Source organism: Oreochromis niloticus, linkage group LG3 (assembly GCF_001858045.2).
Source record: "Oreochromis niloticus isolate F11D_XX linkage group LG3, O_niloticus_UMD_NMBU, whole genome shotgun sequence".
NCBI classification, from domain to species: Eukaryota; Metazoa; Chordata; class Actinopteri; order Cichliformes; family Cichlidae; genus Oreochromis; species Oreochromis niloticus.
In genome coordinates this window covers 25,503,926-25,523,318 of record NC_031967.2, presented here as the reverse complement: position 1 = coordinate 25,523,318, position 19,393 = coordinate 25,503,926, and the positions used below count along the sequence as shown (strand labels likewise).

Below are 19,393 nucleotides of genomic sequence, written 5' to 3'. Positions count from 1 at the left end.
CACACACACACACACACACACACACACACAAGATGTCACTCCAGTTCTCTCAAATTTTTCATAGCCTTGCATTATCACTATGGGTAGCGCAGTGCAAAAGGAGCACCATTAAATTCCCACTGTGCTCTTCTTGACTAGATTCCTTTTTTGATCGTCTGCTTAAACATTTGGTGAACATAAAAGCAGCTCTAAGCTACACACTGCATTTCCTTTTCTCTAGATGATGTAATTCATCAGGTCTCTTTCAGTACATAAAAATAAGTATAGCAGAATGGACAGAAACCACATATGCACATATGCAAAGCTGACACAAAAAGAAAGTAGTCCAATTTTACTGTTATTAAAAAGAATACAGCATTTATCATTTGTAAAGTCTTGAACTCTACAAGGGAAGTTGTTGTTGCTGACATGATCACAGTGTATAGTGATACAGTGCTCCCATCAAAAGTCAGAGAGTGCAACACTGTCAAAACAGCAACATCCGATCAATTGTTTAACCTCTTATCTAATTCAAAGTGACACAGGGACAAAAAGTGGTGTACATCTTGGAAAGGTCGCCACATTATCAGAGGGTCAACATAGAGAGAGAGAATCAGCCAAATGCAATTGACACCGCTTTGTCAAAGAGAAGTTTGGGCTTGGGTGAGCCTGAGTGCTGAAGATATCTACCTATTCGGAACCATGGTAACAGGGTTCTTGCTGATCGGAGCTGGCTTGGCCCTGACTTATCGAAGAATTAAGAAAGCGGAACCGGCTGTTCAAACCTCCACAAGGCTGTCCGCTGGAATTGAAACGATGGGAAGAGGCGCGAGTTTCTCAAAATGGGCTCATTGAGTGCAGCACGGATAAGATCTTGGAAAGGCTACGGCTGCTGTGAATACTCAGAATAAGATCTCTGAGTGCAGACTGGATTACATCTCGGAAGGGCTAGCTCGGAATAACATCTCTGAGCGCAAATTGGATGACATCTCGGGGAGGAACACTGCCGTGAGTTCTCAGAATCGGCTCCTTGAGCACAAGAATGACAAAATCACAGAACGCAAGTATGGAGAAGCTCGTGGCTCTCCAACGGGAGATTGAGAGACCAGTGTTGGACTGTAGAACTGCTTTGAAATTCATCTGAGTTGTTCGCACTAAAGTAAAAAGCACCATCACTTCATGCGGATACCCCTTTGGCGCCAGCTGCGGTCTCAAGGCTGGAGCCGAACAAAAACACCCTGATAACAACTGTGTTTAGACTGTTCCTTCCCATTCCATGCAAGGCCACCTGGGTTTGCTGGAAGACTGTTTACTTAGCCTGGCAGGGCAAAGGACACTGTTTCAGCTGAACTCTGGACACGCACACACATACATATACACTGATATGCACACACTCATCCCCCCTCCCTTTCCAAACGCCTTCGACGCTTATTCCCTTCCGATGCTGACGGTGGATCAAGGAGACCAGCGCATAGGCTGCAGGCCCGGATGTACTGTCTAAATCGGCTGTCACTCACCCTTTACCCGCCCCTGTTGCTTGTCATGTGTTTCTTTGGTGTATTAGAGTTTTTTTCATGTGCAGAGGTGTTTTTTTCTGTTCTCGAACTGATCTCCCTGATGGAGCTCAGTCTGGGGGGAGTTATTTTTTTCTCCTTATCTTTCCTCATGTGGTGCATTTTCCATTGTTATACCTCTCTGACCTGTCTTCCCCATGTGATGTTTTTGTGTAATGTATGTATGGTCGGAGGGTAAGATGGCGCCGCCATTGCGTGCAATAGGTCGGCAGCCTTATGAAATTTCCCCTTGTGGGACTAATAAAGGTATATTAAATCAAATCAATCAAATCATTCTCAAGCACATCTTTGGTCTGTCAGAGGAAGTCAGAGTAAAGTTTATTCTGGCTTACTCTGTGGGAAACTCCACAGAGAAATATATGAGCAGGCTGTGGTTAGTACTGCGAGCCAAGAGTGCTAATCATAGATAGACATTTAATTTTAAATATAAAAAAAAATGTGATCCCACACATAATTCTCTGTCATCTTGATGAAGATGTTGGAAGGGACTGGGACCAGAACAATGAACCTTAGGTGCCTTGGTTGGAGGTCAACTGTAGCAGCGCAGGAACACAGAGGCCCTTGGAACTCGCTGGCAAAAAATCCATGGCGTCTGGTCCCGGTTGCTCAGGGCCCATGGGCTCTGATTTTGTTTGTGTGGGATGACTGGTGACTAGAGCAGCGCTGAAGGCTTCAGAGATGACTCGGGAAGCTGGAGCTGCTCAGGAGGCTCTGGTAGCCTGGGTTTCTAAAGCCTGAGCTGCACAGGGCTCTGGGAGCTTCTACCTGGAAGAGGGAGCTCGAGGAGTTAAGGTTGCAGATGCCTCAGACTAACTAGGTGCAGAACCACCAATGAACTGCTTGGTATCATCAAGGCAGAAGAGCTGGCCAACACTGAGTCAGGAATTTCCAGAAAATGGGCAAAGGTGAGGTCCCCAGACATGCTGCAGGTCTTGGGCTGGTAACTACTACTTCACCATCAAGAGCTTCTTCATCGAGCGAGATGCAAGTACTGGCAGAGAAGAAGAAACGGTGAGCATGGAGGATGAAGAATGAGGGGCTGGTGAAAGGCTAAGCCTGAGCAGAGGAGAAGTGGTGGACCAGGACATCTTTCTACAGTGGTGCTGCAGTGGTGGAGAGAAGAAGCCCTGTCAATGTGTCAAATCTTTTCAGCCATTTGTTTCACCAAGGACAGATCACACAAAGGCCCCTTTAACAGCTCATTTGGAAGTACAGAGATATGCTGGTCATTTGATGTACGGCAGCCTACGTGGATATGTAAATGATATGTCAGTTACAGATAGGGTTGCCAACTTTTTAAATATCAAATAAGGGACACTCTGGCATGCCAGAAGCACAGAGCACAACCAGCTGGGCATAGTGTAAAAACGCACTGTGTGTGACATTGCGGGTAACCATCAATTTTTATGATATTTGGTAGAATAAGGGACAAACCAATTTTGCTCATTATATGGGATGTGCCAGCTGAAATGGGACAGTTGGCAACGCTAATTACAGAATATCCATATGAGGTCCTATATATGTCATGGCCCAGACTGAGTGTCATGTTGTGCTGTTTTTCTGTTCCTGTCCCTGAATCCTGGTTTGTCCCTCCTGGGTGGAGTTCTGGCTTACCAGCTCTTGGCTCGTCTCACCTGCACCTCAACGTCACAACATGGAAACCAATTGGTTTCCATGCATTCTCTGTCTTTTCAGTTACCTATTCCCTATACTCACTATTCATCACTGACCTGGTCTCCTGATGCTGGCCTACTCTGTTTCTGCCTTTCTGCTCCCAGCAATTCTCCGGACTCCAAAAAGAACATAGATTGGACATTTCAGTTACTCACTCTTCCACTTCTTCAGCCGGTGAGTCACAGACAGTTGTTCTGTGTCTATGCCTTCTGTCTACCAGCTGTCAGAGCTAAAATATATTTTCCATAAGGTTGCACACACTCAGCTTAGATTGTTCTTTGTCATTTTAGTTCTGTAGTCAAAGAACACAATTTTTAGGTCATTGTTTTTAATTAATGAAGCGATGAAGATAAGGCCTTTCATGACTCTGTGAAAAGCCCCGGGCAAATATTATTTTTGGTCCTTGCCACCACACTGAACTGGAGCAAACACAGCATCTCACATTCTGTATGTTTATATGTTTGTATCCCTCTCTCTCTCAGACACACACACACACACACACACACACACAACCACAGACACACATATTACAATATGAACACATATTTTCATGAAGAAAAAGCAAATTATTCCATAATTGACATCAACAGGTTCATTAGTATTTTGCACAAATACAGTCAGATATATACCGTATCATATCAGTCTTCTTTTAGTAATGTAGAAGATCATTACATACAAAAATATACAGTGTTTATTGCCCAAACATTAATAAACCATATGTAACAGTGAAAAAGTTGACTGTAAGTCAAACTGTTATTATCACTGAGTGAATAGAGAGAGCATGAAACCAAACAGAAGCATACCAGTTTGTACTTTTTTTTTGCTAAATTACAGTAATAAGTAGGGGTGCAACGGATCAAAAATTTCACGGTTCGGATCGGATCACGGTTTTTAAGTCACGGATCGGATAAATTTTCGGATAAGCAAAAATAGAAAAAAAAAAGACAAAAATTCTACTCGCCATTTATTTATTTAAGTATTTTTTGCCTATTAAAAAACATTCAACTGAAGACTCATTCCACGCACTTATATAAAAACAAATTAAGGTGCAATATGGACATTATGGACCATACTGGGCAGCCTCTGCATCCTCTGCACACGGCCATAAACAACCAGAGGAGTCTGTTCAGTGACAGGTTGCTTCTCCCAAAGTCAAGGACCAGCAGACTTAAAAAGTCCTTTGTCCCACAAACTGTTTAACTCCTCGCTGGAGGGGAAACGGGGACAGAGGAGGGGGTAGGCTGTAGTGCCTTTTCACTGTGCAATAGTTTTTGTTAATATCCAGCGGTGTAATAGACTTACAATACTTAAAATGTGGCGTTCCCTTGTATTCTTATTCCTATTTATTCTATTTATCCCTTTTGTATTCTCTGTATTTATAAATGTGTATATATGGTATATTTCTGCTCACATTCTGCAACTTCTGTCGGTGCTGTGCTACTGGAAACTGAATTTCAGTTTGAACCCACCCGAGGGATAAATAAAGTTTCATCTAATCTAATGTAATCTATAGGGCAGTGCAGGGCTTTGTAGCTACCACTCCGCTGTGATATAACGAGGGGTCACGGTCACGTGGCTTTCCGTTGCCCTGGAGCTCCACCCATTTGTAGTTAGAGCAACAGAAGATGCCTGGGAGAGTTCAGCCATAACTTTAAACTTCTCCTGCTCATTCATGCTTGGAACGATCTTGTCACTGAAGTGGACGCGCAACGAGATATCATAGCGTGGCTCAAGCACGTTCATCACAGTTTAAACCCCTTGTTTTGCACAACGGAGTACGGCCTCCCGTCTGCAGCTAAACACCCCATTAGCTTTAGTAATAGCTTTAGCCCGGTCGGACTGGGCAGCAAAGGGCTGCTTAAGTGCCGCAAACTCCTCTGCTCCGCTACTTGGACCGCTAGCGCTGACCATAACTACCGCTTGACAGACCCACCGCGCACCATACGCATACTTTTTTTTTCTTTTTCGAATCTTCGGATCACGTGCGTACCGAACCGTGGAGAGGGATCGGTTCGGATTTCGGATCAACCGTGATCCGTTGCACCCCTAGCAGATATGGTGCAGATGAGCCTGGAGCGATGTCATCATTTCAGTTATAGGGCTTTGGAGTTTACGTCACGCCGCAATGGATTGTGGGAGCGCGGCACCATTTTAGCAGGCCACGAATCAAAACAAACACACAGTGTTGGAAGAAAGATTGCTACGAACCATACTTAAAAGCAGCTCAAAAGAAAAAGGATGGTATAGAGACAGATTGCGTCCAGATGCAAAGATACGGTACTTGCAAAAAATAGCGTGCATTGAAAATGTGGACCCGTATGAAATAACGGCAGTGGAGTAGAAACCCTGAAGACCAAACCGCTATTGACTTAGCCTGATACATTTTGTACCTTGTCTGTGGAGTCAACGCATACACGGCGAACTCATTTCGCAATAATAAATGTCTGGAGGTGCACATCCAATTCACCAAGGACTGGGTACGAGATTCGACTATTTCTAAGCCTCCACATTGTGAATACGCCGTCATACAAACAAAGGTAAGTCAGCTTTGAGTACTGCGAGTACCCTCCGAACATTCAGATTAGTGCAGCATAAATTCATTCATGAGGAGGAAATTGTGTGTTTAGGCTCTGTTAGATGGATAACATAGTGAGTTCAGTGCACTGATGTGACATTGTCCTGAAGGATTTAGTTATTATCTATGGTTAAAGAAATTGCACTAATTAATTCATATTTATTTTATCCATCCATCCATTCACTTCCGCTTATCCTTTTCAGGGTCATGAGGGGCGCTGGAGCCTATCCCAGCTGTCATAGGGCGAGATGGGTACACCCTGGACAGGTTGCCAGTCTGTCGCAGGGCCAACACACAGGGACAAACAACCATTAGCACTGACATTCACTCACGCATTCACACCTATGGGCAATTTGGATTAACCAATTAACCTATCCCCACAAGCTGCATGTCTTTGGACGGTGGGAGGAAGTCGGAGTACCCGGAGGGAACCCACACAAACACGGGGAGAACATGCAAACTCCACACAGAAAGACTCTGGCCTGATGGTGGAATTGAACTCAGGACCTTCTTGACTGTGCTAACCACCGTGCCACAATGCTGCCCATATTTATTCATACTTATTATAAATAATCCTAATTATACATCTTGCTTCCGTGTTTAAAAATACATTCTATCTTGGTTTTATACATTGATTAATGACCTGCAGAATCTCCTTATCATATTAAGTGATTCATAAAAGTCGAACTTTATGCTTTCTCCATCTTGAAAGTGATTACATCCTTGCATTGCATACTTTAGGTTCATTTTTTGCTGGCAGATTTAAAAACAAAAAAAACAAAACAGATTTAGAATATAACATGCAGCGTTCTATAGATGGATACATAAAAAGATAAAAAAATTACATGTATGTGCTAACTTTCTAAACACTTTATTTGTTACATTTATGATAAACGGATTTGAAAGTAGATAAAACAAATTCGTGTCAGCCTTGGCTCATTAAAGTTCTTCTCTTTAAATTAACTTTGTCTGTGTATGTTTCAGGTACTGCACTTGAAAGACTGAATGAACCAGCATTGCAGCCATGGGTCATTGTGAGCACCACAGGGAAGATTGAAGCCTCCCACTGCAACCTGTATGGCCGGAGTCGCAGAGACCTGCACCCATGTCGCTGCTCTTCTGTTTAAAGTAGAAGCAACAGTGTTGATCCGTGGTAGAGCTGGGCGATATGGCCTAAAATCCATATCGCGATATAATTTGAAGCATGTGCGGTAACGATATATATCGCGATATATTCTTTTCTTCTGTATAACGTATTTTCCACTATAAGGCACACTTAAAATTCTTTAATTTTCTCAAAAATCGAGAGTGTGCCTTATGTATGAATTCTGGTTGTGCTTACTGACCTCGAACCAAATTTGGCGTGCAGAAATCTGTTAGAAAATGTTTTAGTACAACTTTGGTAAGCCACATTGCTTGATGGATTGTCAGAGCATTACGGCTGCCGTAGTGAGGAGCTTCGTGGAGTAATCTGGGTCCAAAACTCCGTCCCCTTCAGCTCCCAAAGTCAAACGAACACTGAGTTAAAAACGGTCTAAATTCTTTCATCTTTAATAAAAATGATCAGCGTTGCTGCTTTACCAGGTGTAACAATTAAGTTTAACATCCAGGCATCCATGAAAACAGAAGTTATTAAATTTAACGGAGTTACAAGTTAACAGGAAGTTAGATCGCTAGTTTCCACCTAAACATGACATACCATGTTCTGACTGAGAGATTTCTGAAACTAATTCAAACGTACACCTCTGCTACCACTTCCAACATAAATGAAGACAGGGAACTAAACAGCAGTGGCGTTTGCAGGGTTACTGAAGTTGGACTACCTGGTATATAATGCTGTGCTACGTGATTGCTAGCGACACAGCTATGTTAGCATAACATTAGCACAGTGAAGCTGGAGGATGAACGCCAACTTTTTTTCCACTCGATAAAAGTTAACGTGAGGGATTCTGGTGGTTAGGGACAAACGCAATTGTATAGCAGGATGCTATACACAGGGCAAACTTCAGTCAGGAGAACAACTGAGATTATTCATCCACAATACGAGGTTAGTTATTAATATACTGCAACAGCATGGGAACAGAACAGCTGCGAGAGAATTCAACATTAATGAATCAATGTTACAGAAGTGGAGGAAGCGCAGTTTTTGGCTTTCCCCATATTTCAAAAGTGCTTCATCTCTTTGCTGTGACTGACGCCCGGCATAATTTGCAGATGATAATGGTTGTAGCCGCTGCGATGCTTTCGACCAAAACAGGCGCAGCTTGATGACATCATCAACATGCGCTATCGCGATAGAGCTGTATAGTCAAAATCTCTATCGTTGGCCAAATTTATATCGTTTCTATCGTATATCGTTCATATTGCCCACCCCTAATCCGTGACACAAGGACTGTTACAGATTAACCTGCATACTGGGTTTTGCTGGGTAATGTGACCAAGATACAGCCAGAGGTTGACCATAAGATAGATTTCTCCTCTCCAGCTGCCCCAAAAAAGGCTCTCAATCAAAACATAAACAGACCATCTGTAGTGACAGCCTATTAAATTCATCCATTTCATAGGCTGGTTTGCTGCAATAATGAAAAACAATTAGCAACTCTATAAATAGAACGTATATAATAATTATAATTCTATAACTGTTTACAACTGTTTATAACTTGCATAGTTCATATTTCTGTATAGTTTCATATTTATATCCTGTTCATAGCTTGTATACTCACTACAGCCTGTACATACTTATAGTTATAGCATATTCATAACATACCTTCATACCGGGTACATTGTAACATACCTATAACAGACCCATTTCTGTAATATATCTATATATCTATATTATTACTAATATATATTTTGTAATATATCTATATCATGGCTAAAGCACTTCTGGATGGATGCAAACTGCATTTCGTTGCCTTGTACTTGTGACATGTGCAATGACAATAAAGTTGAATTCTATTCTATTCTATTCTATATCTACAAAATCACTCATTAGGATGTTTGTTCTAATTTGCTAATAGGCTATAAAGAGTAATATGAACTTATTTAGAACTTACCTGAAGGAAAATGTCTGGAGCACACCAACAGATATCTGTGGATGGTAGAGAACTGGATATCAGCTCGTCTCACAGCTGCTATCCAGGCTAGACGCCTTCTTTTGGTAACATCGATACATAAGCTCCCTCACGTTGCTTCCAGGTGTGGAAAGAATAAAAAGAGAGCCCATTTTCCAGCTTACTCCCTTCCCGATCGTGCGATCTAACATTACAACCGACAACACAGCAAGTGCGAACCATTGCTGATGCTTTCGCTCCTTTAGCCCTTTGTTTGGCCTGCTAAAATGGCGCCTCGGCGGTCACGCCCCCTCCCGTGACATCACACTCCAAAGCCCTATACCACAGAGAAATATTCACACAAGGTTTTTCACCAATCATTTGTATTTATTACAAAGTGAACCGTAATGTGAAAATAAAGACAAGGTCTTCATTAAACACACTTAATATGAACTTCATACCAAACAATAATACAAACTCAATACAACCAAATGATGACTGATGGTGGTGACTCCTCTGGTTGAAGTCTGATTGTATTGAAGCTATGAGAAAACAACCCTGATGTTCAGCTGATGTAATGCAGCAGTAAACACTCTGTGGACACATTAATGGTGTCAGTCACTGTGGTTTCAGGTCTTACTGAATGCAGCATCATGTTTAATGACAAGGATGTTCTGTATGTTTCAGGGTGGGGACAGCTGCTGACTAACAAGGCTCTTCCACATGAGCACACGGTGTGGGTCAGTTTCTCAGTCAGATTCAAAACTTCATTAGCTACAAAAAGTAAGATGGTGATAACCAGTTTGTTCTCAGTTTGGTGCTTTTTCGTTAAACTTCACTTGTTCAAACACAGCCTTCCTGCTTCATTCTGTCAAACATTTTCTGGAAACATCAAAACCAAAGTTTGCTGCAATATTATGAATATAAACCAAATTTCTTATATTTTGTCACTTTGTAATAAATTGTATTATTTACTTTAGTTTAGTCAGTTAATGTTCTTACTGTCATGGAACAGCTGAAACCACATAATTTCCTCACAGATTAATAAAGTGTTCTGATTCTTATTTTCAGTCTGGTCCTTGTATCTGACCATTGTCACAGGACTGCCCACAAATTTTAAGCCATTTAACTCTGATCTGTGAATAAAGGGATGAACCAGTGTTGCGTCTACACACAATAGACAACTTATCAAAGAGCCTGTATTTTTAGGTACTTTGTTACAAGCATTCTCACTTCCTGTTTTACTTTGATAGTTATTTGTCTCTACTGTCTTGTGTTTAGTTTTACTTCCTCTACAGTGTAGTTTTCTGATTATCTTCAGCCTGCATGTTGTTATCCAACTGTGCCTGCTTCCCCTGATTATCCTCATGTGTATGTTGTGTTATCCCACCAGTCTTTGTCTCGGTGTCTGTTAACCTCCTCTGTGAGTTTCCAACCAGTTCTGGATTCTGTTGATTTTTCTGTTGGACTTTGCTTTAAGGACTTTTCTCCAGTTGTAATAACAGTTTGCCTTTGGTTTACTCTGCCTGTCTCCTTGTGTCTATATGTGTCCTAAACTCTACAATTCATGACAGGTTACAAACCAAAATTATACTTTAGAGTTATGTATTATAAGTTATTAATATGGGAAGAGAAACTGGCCTGGTTGGAGTTTCAATAAGAAGAAAATCATATCAGCAAGATAGAAATATGGCTAATTTTATCGAATTCATACATCTACAGAGAAAGAACCCACACAGCTCTGACAAGGATAATTCTAAGAGAGTGGATGGGTGGATGGATGAACAGCTACAGCATGTACATACAGAGACTCATAAAGGCAGCTGCTTTTCAGCATGAGAAACCACCTTTCACAGTTTCTCTTGATGCACACAAACATTTTTTCGTGGAATCAGATTTCTTTCTCCAGTTTCATAACTTTAAGTAGTAACATTAACAATTAAAGCACAGTTTATATATTAGTGTGCTATTTATAGTAAAATGAAGGACTTTCATTAGGAAATGGACAGTAAATATTTTCTCATGTTTTAGGGAGTAATAGATCAACAGACCAGACAGCTGACCTCTGACACAGAGTCCTTATAATCTCTCTGTGCTGTCAGCTAGCAGAGCTAAAGGGGCTAAAGGAGAGCAGCACACAGTTAGCTTCAACTGTTCTTCCTCATTTTAGTTCTGCAGGCTGATGGTGTGAATAAAATGAGATCATTGTTATTTTATAAGTGCAGAGATGGTGCAGATGAGCCTCCAGCTATGTGGTCAGCTATAGTTATACCACACAGAAATATTCACACAATGTTTTCCACCAATCATAAGTGAGACTTCCTGTTAAACTAAACCCAAGGTCACACACAGTTAATATGAACTTCATTCAACTTCATGTAAAAAAAATAACACAAACCTGATACAACCAAACAAAAGTTTTACATTGTGTTAACGGTCCTTAAAGTTCAAGTGGATTAATAATGATGGTTTTATTTAAATCTATATTGGTTTAACTGATCAGCAGGTGGTGACTCCTCTGGTTGAAGTCCATGAGAAAACAACCCTGATGTTCAGCTGATTTATGACACCAGTAAATATATTCGGGATACATTAATGGTCTCAGTCACTGCAGTTTCAAGTGTTGCTGAATGCAGCAATAAAGTTGTCTTCTACACACATGTAGACATTACAGCAGGGGTCCCCAATCCCAGTCCACGAGGGCCGGTGTCCCTGCAGGTTTTAGATCTCACCCTGGGTCAACACAACTGAATCACATTATTAGTTCATTACCAGGCCTCTGGAGAACTTCAAGACATATTAAGAAGGTTGTAGGAGCCATTTCAAAGGTAATTTATCCATTTAAATCAGCTGTGATGGATCAAGGAGACATCTAAAACCTGCAGGGACACCGGCCCTCGTGGACTGAGATTGGGGACCCCTGCATTACAGCCTGCTCAGAAGAGCAGGATCAATTAAAAAGTTTTAAAATTTTTAATTGATCCAAAAAAAAGCCACACAGTATTCTCAATTTCTCTCTGGGGTTAATAATGTGTTTTATTTATTTGTTTTTTTGTGTTTGTTGGGGGGGGGACAGTCCCTCCTTTGAGAGTGGGTGCTGGGTGGATCTTGGCAACAGCCAACAAGGCATCGTCTCCACAGTCAGCAGGGTGCCAGTCTTATATCTTGCAGACACATAGCCCCTCTGCTCTCATCTGGCAGGGCCATAATCTGGTGTGTATGTAATGTGCTAAAGGTACTGGACTGCACCATCTCCTCACGGGGAGAGTTACTCTGTGCACATGGAATATGTAACATTGTGGAGAGATAGTCTCTTAATTGGAGAAGTAAGGTTATAAAGTAACTGTATGAAAAAAAGGGATCAGGCTGAAGAGAAATTGCAGCTCATCTTTGTTAAGAGTGTTCGGCCCCAGGGAGGGGACACTTGCCCCTCCCTTCCTTCCCTCCCCATCTACAGCTGCCTCCCTCTTCCCGCTCCACCACAATCACCCACACATGCAGAGCCTTGGGGTAGGGGTGTGTCACCAGGGTGCAGAGGAGACATCGCCTCCCTCTGTCCCCTTCTGGCTGCCTGTGCCTCAATTTTATCCCACAACTTAGACATTCACATTACTCACACTCTCATTACACATACATATAGGATCTTGGGGGTGGGCACGCCACACGGAATCCAAATTACCATCAGGGTGTACACCTCACCCCTGGTGTCGTTGCCCACCTCTCAATTTTAAATACACGTAGACATTGAGGGCTAGCAGGAGGGGCTATGCGCTTACCTGCTGCTCTCTGGCAGGTAGCTCCATGCCCTCCTGGGTTTTAAATGCACCTTAGAACACACATAGATCAACACTACATATGAGCAGGTGGAGGGAGGTTTGGAGTCTTCTCACACCCCCGTTCTCTGCGGCCTGCTGGAGCGGGGGGGCTAGGAGGAGGAGTTGGCCATCCGACTGGGGTCTGGAATGTGGGGCCTCCCTGCTGCTGCGGAGTCAGGGCGGTCTGCTTCTCCCCACCACAGGGAAAAGGGTAACACCACCTGGGTCTGGGTGCAGTTTCCCCCTCCAGGGGCAAGGGTACCTAGACCTGGGGCTTGGAGTACGCTTGGGGAGTGTGATTGTGTGTACAGTGTCTCTTTATGTCTGTCTCCACGTTGGGTGAGTGTTGAGTAATTGCATATGAGAGCATGAGGGTGGGAATGGATGTTTGTATCTGTGTGTGCCTGTATGTCTGTGTCTATATGTCAGGTTGGGTATCAGACGCCACCTCTCTGGGGACATCTCAGGCCCTCCAAGGTATGGAGGCCTATCTCCCCCGACCACTTCCCTGCCAGTGGCAGACGCCCTCAGACATCGGTGCGTTGGTGGTTCTTTGTGTCCGGGGATGGGCGTCAAGGCACACACCGGCTCACTCCTTGGTGGCTGCTTATCGGGGCCTGGAGCCTGGGGCTCGCTCGGGCCACTTCGGGGGTGGGGTGCCCTCGGCCTCTCAGCGTGGGGCTCGGTCACTCAGGCACAGCTGGCTGCCGGCGGAGCTCCCGGGCACGTCACTGCAACCCCCTGGCTTCTGCTCCGCGGCTGCTGAGTGACCCCTCATCTGGGACTCTCCTCAGCTCTTTCTGGGATAGTGGCACGGCTGCCCCTCTGTTGGTCTTCCTTGGTCTCTTGTGTTCTGGGGGCCTCTGGATGTCTGGAGTTTTGATCTCCTCCATACCTGCTTCATGCCCTGGAGGACGGGGCAGTGGCCCCCCACACCCTCTAGCAGATCATTACATGAAGGAACCTTTTAAAAACAAGCGCGCTCATGCTCACAGGTGTACACACGGGTGCTCACACACACAAACTACACCCTTTCTGGCTCCAACCTCAAAGCACACTGTGCGCTGTCGATCTTACGTGCTGCACAATAATGTTTAATATTTAGTATTTACTGTTATATTCCCATAGATCATCATGATGTTGTTTATTCTATTGCTCTCGTTTTCTTCTGCTTGTTTTCTTTTTTCTTAAATAAATAATAATGTTGGGCATTTGGCTGAGACAATCTTAACAAGAAATGTAGTTATTTTAAAAAGAAAAAATGTAATTTTGTTGTAGAAGCCCTGAAACAGACGCCAGGTATTGTAACTTATTAGTATATAATTGAAAATCTAATGGTGTTATAACACATATTCCTAAAACATTTGCTGTAATTTTCACTAATGTTGCCATAGTAATTTTATAAATCCTAAATCCTTACTGAGGAAATATAGCACTACAATGAAACATTGCTGTAAATACAGCATTCACAGAACTAATGTGCGTTTTAGAAGAAATCTAGTTTCATGCTCTCTATACGATGTGGAATCAGATTTCTTTCTCCAGTTTCATAACTTTAAGTAGTAACATTAACAATTAAAGCACAGTTTATATATTAGTGTGCTATTTATAGTAAAATGAAGGACTTTCATTAGGAAATGGACAGTAAATATTTTCTCATGTTTTAGGGAGTAAGAGATCAACAGACCAGACAGCTGACCTCTGACACAGAGTCCTTATAATCTCTCTGTGCTGTCAGCTAGCAGAGCTAAAGGTGCTAAAGGAGAGCAGCACACAGTTAGCTTCAACTGTTCTTCCTCATTTTAGTTCTGCAGGCTGATGGTGTGAATAAAATGAGATCATTGTTATATTATAAGTGCAGAGATGGTGCAGATGAGCCTCCAGCTATGTGGTCAGCTATAGTTATACCACACAGAAATATTCACACAATGTTTTCCACCAATCATAAGTGAGACTTCCTGTTAAACTAAACCCAAGGTCACACACAGTTAATATGAACTTCATTCAACTTCATGTAAAAAAAATAACACAAACCTGATACAACCAAACAGAAGCTTTAAACTGTGTTAACAGTCCTTAAAGTTCAAGTGGATTAAATATGATGGTTTTATTTAAATCTATATTGGTTTTATTCATCAGGAGGTGGTGACTCCTCTGGTTGAAGTCCATGAGAAAACATCCCTGATGTTCAGCTGATTTATGACACCAGTAAATATATTCTGGTTACATTAATGGTCTCAGTCACTGCAGTTTCAAGTGTTACTGAATGCAGCATCATGTTGAAGGACAATAAAGTACTGAAGGTTTTAGGGTGGGGACACTTCCTCATTGACAAGTCCATATGAGCACACAGTGTAGCTCAGTTTCTCAGGGAGGTCCATAATCAGCTTCAAAGACTAAGATAACAATGACTAAAATTCACAGTGTCAGTCTTCCTAATAGTCTGAGTGCATCTGATATACTCTGCTTAACACACACTTTAAAATTAGCCTGTTTTAAAGTTGCTGTTAGAAGAAAAACATATCTGTATAGGATTTAGTGGGTAGAGCGCGAAGCAGTTTTTTTTTTTTTTATTCACACATATATTAACTTTTACAGCATGAACATGCAGAGACTCTCAGAGGAAGCAGCTTTTCAGGGTGAGAAACAAATAGTTCACAGCTTCTCTTGGTGCCCACATACATCTTTATTCTTTAGTGTGTCATCACCACAATGACACATTGTATAAAAATGCAGACAGAAATTAAAGTGAACATTTTAACTTTGCATTTGTCTGGATTCCTTTTTAACTCTGCTGTGAGCTGATAACATAAAACAAGACATTTACAACAAAGGAAACTTCAGGCTGAAACCACAGGCTGCATTTCCTCCTTTGTTATTGGCCCAGTCTATCATTAGATTAAAAAAACTGTCTGTGAGAGACCGACAATAACCAACAACAGTGTTTTACACACATGTGGTTATTGCAGGTTGTTCAAAAGAACAAATATGTTGTTCATTATTGTGAGGTTTGCTGTGTGATCTTGTATTTCTTTGCAACTCTCAATTTGTTGGAATTTTGTTTCAGTGTTTTAAAACTTGTACATCCATCAAAAATAAACAAAAGACTCTCCAATTCGCTTTTAAGAGATTTGTTCAGATACACAAACATGGGCCATAGTTATTTAATAACACTGATATTGTTCCAGCTTCATCAGAGGAAGTTCATTTGCATTTGACAAACAGCTCTTAAGGCAGGCAGACAAAAAGTGATCATGCCAAAGACAAATCACAGGTCATCTGTCAATGCTGGACTCAGAGACACACAATTAATAATTTATTCAAATCATGTCAGCCCAAAATACACAAACCCAAATAGCAGGAAACAAAACATGAGGATGCTACAGAAAGGCAGAATGTACGGTTACATTGTAATCTGGGTTCTCTGAATGAGACAGTATGCATCTACTACAATACAGATTCCATATGTACTGGGAATTATTTCACTATTAGTCAGGGAAGGTAGAAACTTCTTTAGGCCTTAAAACCAGAGAGATAATCTCTCATTGACTGTAGACTCTCTACTGAACTTCTCCACTATGTTACACATTCTTTATGTACAGGGTCACTCTTTAAGAGACCCCAGGAGGAGACAGAACAACTCAATATCCCAAGTAAACAAGCTATTTATGGAGCTGCCTGCAAGATGAAGACTGGAACCAAGACGACCATGCAAGACATTAAAAAAATGTAAAAAGAGTATACGCTTTCATTACAAGACTCTAGACTGACTGTGGAGACCAGTTGACTACTCCAGAGACACAACCACCTGCTCTCCGATAGACTGACTGGTTGCCACATTAAGACAATCTGGAAAACATGAACTCAAACAACAACATATGCAATATGTAACAGATCGGGAAAATAGTCTTGATTTAATAGAGAACATCAGGAGTAAAAACAAAAGGACAAAGTTAAACAAAAGACAGACAGGAAGTCAAATTAGAGTCAAGCCATAACTACAAAATAAAACAGGAACTGGAACACTGAACATGGGAGAAAGTGACACAGGAAGATGGAGGGAGGGAACTAATAACTCAAAGGAGACAAAGTGTAACCTATCCAGAAGCCTAACATGAACAAAGAGCTCAGTGCACTGACTGATTAACCAAATATAAACAAACTAAGAACCAAACAAAGAACTTATAATAAACAAGAATTTAGAAGCTCAAAACCCTGAGTCAAAGACGCAGGACTACGACATGAGCAAGTAGTGGTCAAAAACAAGTAAAAGCAACAATCAAACTAACTCGACAGCTAATGTTTGAAGGCTTTGATAAAAGCACTTTGAGACTCAGTGCGCAGAGTAACAAGCTGCTGAGCAGAGTGGAAGCTGAATAAATGACTAAACTGCGCCCTCTGCTGGCTAAAAGCTGTAAGCTCAGAAAGAAGTCCAATAGGTCCAATAAACACAGTGGCAGCCCAAACTTCAAATTCAGTTGTATTTAATGCTGCTGTGGGGCTGGACGGTGTCAACGCATTACGAGTTAACCATGCTAACACGCTGACATTTGAACTTTAAGCTATATCAAGATTCTCTGGTGATGTACTGAATGAAGCTTCAGACGTCACTGATCATGTGACTCTGGCCAGACCTCGACACAGTGCTTCTGAAGCTGTTGTTGTTTAATACATGTTCGGAGCTTCAGGTTCAAACTAATGACTGCAGAAAACTTTTCTACAGTCATTGGTTCAAATGGACCATCACTACTCATGAGTGACACCTACTGGGAACAGTGGTTGTTGCACAGCCAAATGAAGCCTTGCACATGTGTGTCATGTGCTGGTGTGGCAGCCAGAGAGAGGAGCCAAATGCAGGACTATGCAGCCAGACTTTCCTCAAAACAAGCTTTATTACCTGGAAAACACCAGATAAAACAAAACGTAAAGCAGAATAAGATTTTCCTCTGTTTAACTAATCTGTAAATAAACCTGTGAAATTTTAACAGTGCTCATCAAGTGGGCACTTCATTCTGTCGGCCAACTGACGCTACTCACCACAAAAAGAAAATCCTTCATCTTTCAGAATCAGAATCAGAAGACTTTATTTATCCCCAAGGGGCAATTAACAAACAACCGAGCAGCATACGCTGAAGATAAGGACAATAAGAACAGGCAATAGGAGTGAAATAATAAATATACAGAATATACAGTATATACAGTTTTAAAATTACACAGTTTTAAAATTAAAGAGACTGAAGGTGAATAAATAACTGCAAGTGACTAAAAGGGAATAAAGTGTCAGTAGTGTAGGAAGAGTGTAGTTTATGTTTCTGGTGTGGGAAATGTTCTTATTGGCTGGAGTTAAAAAGCAGAGTGGCTTTGGGGACAAAGGTGGCTCTCCTCCTCTCAGTCCTGCAGGAAATGCAGTGGAGGCGTCGCCCAGAGGGGAGCCATTGAAATGTGGGGTGAAGAATGTGAGAGGGGTCGTTGATGATTTTGGCTGCCTGTCTAAGGGCCTGTTGGCTGAAAACCTGTGCCAGAGTTCTGACAGGCAGGCCAATGATTTTAGTGCACACTGATGCAGTGTGCTGCAGTCTGTTCCTGCTCTGAAGGCTGAGGGAGTGGAACCAGCAGGTGATGGAGAAGGTCATGATGCTTTCCAGGAATGCATAGTAGAAAGTCATCATGATGGGTGTGCTGACTCCAAAGGAGTTGAGTTTCCTAAGGAGGTATAGCCGGTGGTGCCACCTCCTGAGAATCTCCTCTGTGTTGGCAGAGAATTTCAGGTGGTTTTCAAAGATAGTTCCCAGATATTTGTACTCCTCAACTACCTCCACTGGCTTCCCGTGGATGGTGGTGGTGACTGAAGCAGCCAGATCCCTCTGCCTACTGGAGAAGGTCACCACCATCTCTTTGGTTTTGCTCACGTTCAATTCAAGGTTGGAGCTGTCACACCACTCTACAAATTCCTGAAGAGTGGGCCCGTGGTGTTGTGAGGGGCCTGACAGCAGTGACAATGGGAAATGGTCCAGACCTGTCATGATCCTGTCAGTGTTTGACTCCGGCCTGTCTGCTTGACTCTGCAGTATCACAGTAACCAGCTTCATCCAGGAGACAGGAGTCTGTCTTTGATTAAATAGACCTTCCCAAAGTGTGGGGCCCGCCCACAGAAATGCAAAGCAGGAGATGAAGCATCGCTGAATATGTTTCCAAACCAACTTCATTGTAAGCCAAAGACTAGAAAATATGGTGAAGCATATCTTCCCTTTGGCTTCACCTGCACAAGTGCCAAGTTAGGTCTCCCCTGCAGAACTGCTTTTCCCTTTCATTGGGAGCAGCACTGGGCTGTTGAAATCACGCACAAACAGTATCCCACATTCTTGATTTTTAGTTCACAAACACTTCTTGTAATGATTAAATACTCCTGACATTTTGGAGGTGTTAGCTCTTTATACAGATGATGATTTACACAGATGATGGCAAGCTACATTGTAGCCACAACTGCCCTGGGGCGCACTGACAGAGGCGAGGCTGCCGGACACTGGTGCCACTGGGCCCTCTGACCACCACCAGTAGGCAATGGGTGAAGCGTCTTGCTCAAGGACACAACAACTGAGACTGTCCAAGCCGGGGCTCGAACCAACAACCTTCCAATTACAAGACGAACTGCCAACTCTTGAGCCACGATTGCCCCGCCTGAAATTATTGAAACATATATTAATAATGATTATGTTTATTTCT

At 42.3% G+C, this 19,393-nt stretch overlaps 1 protein-coding gene across 1 annotated transcript in view; it reads right to left on the bottom strand.

The window, feature by feature from the left end:
• LOC109194483 (titin) overlaps positions 1–19,393 on the bottom strand; it is a 722,900-nt gene that overhangs the window by 403,459 nt on the left and 300,048 nt on the right. The window lies entirely within an intron of this gene.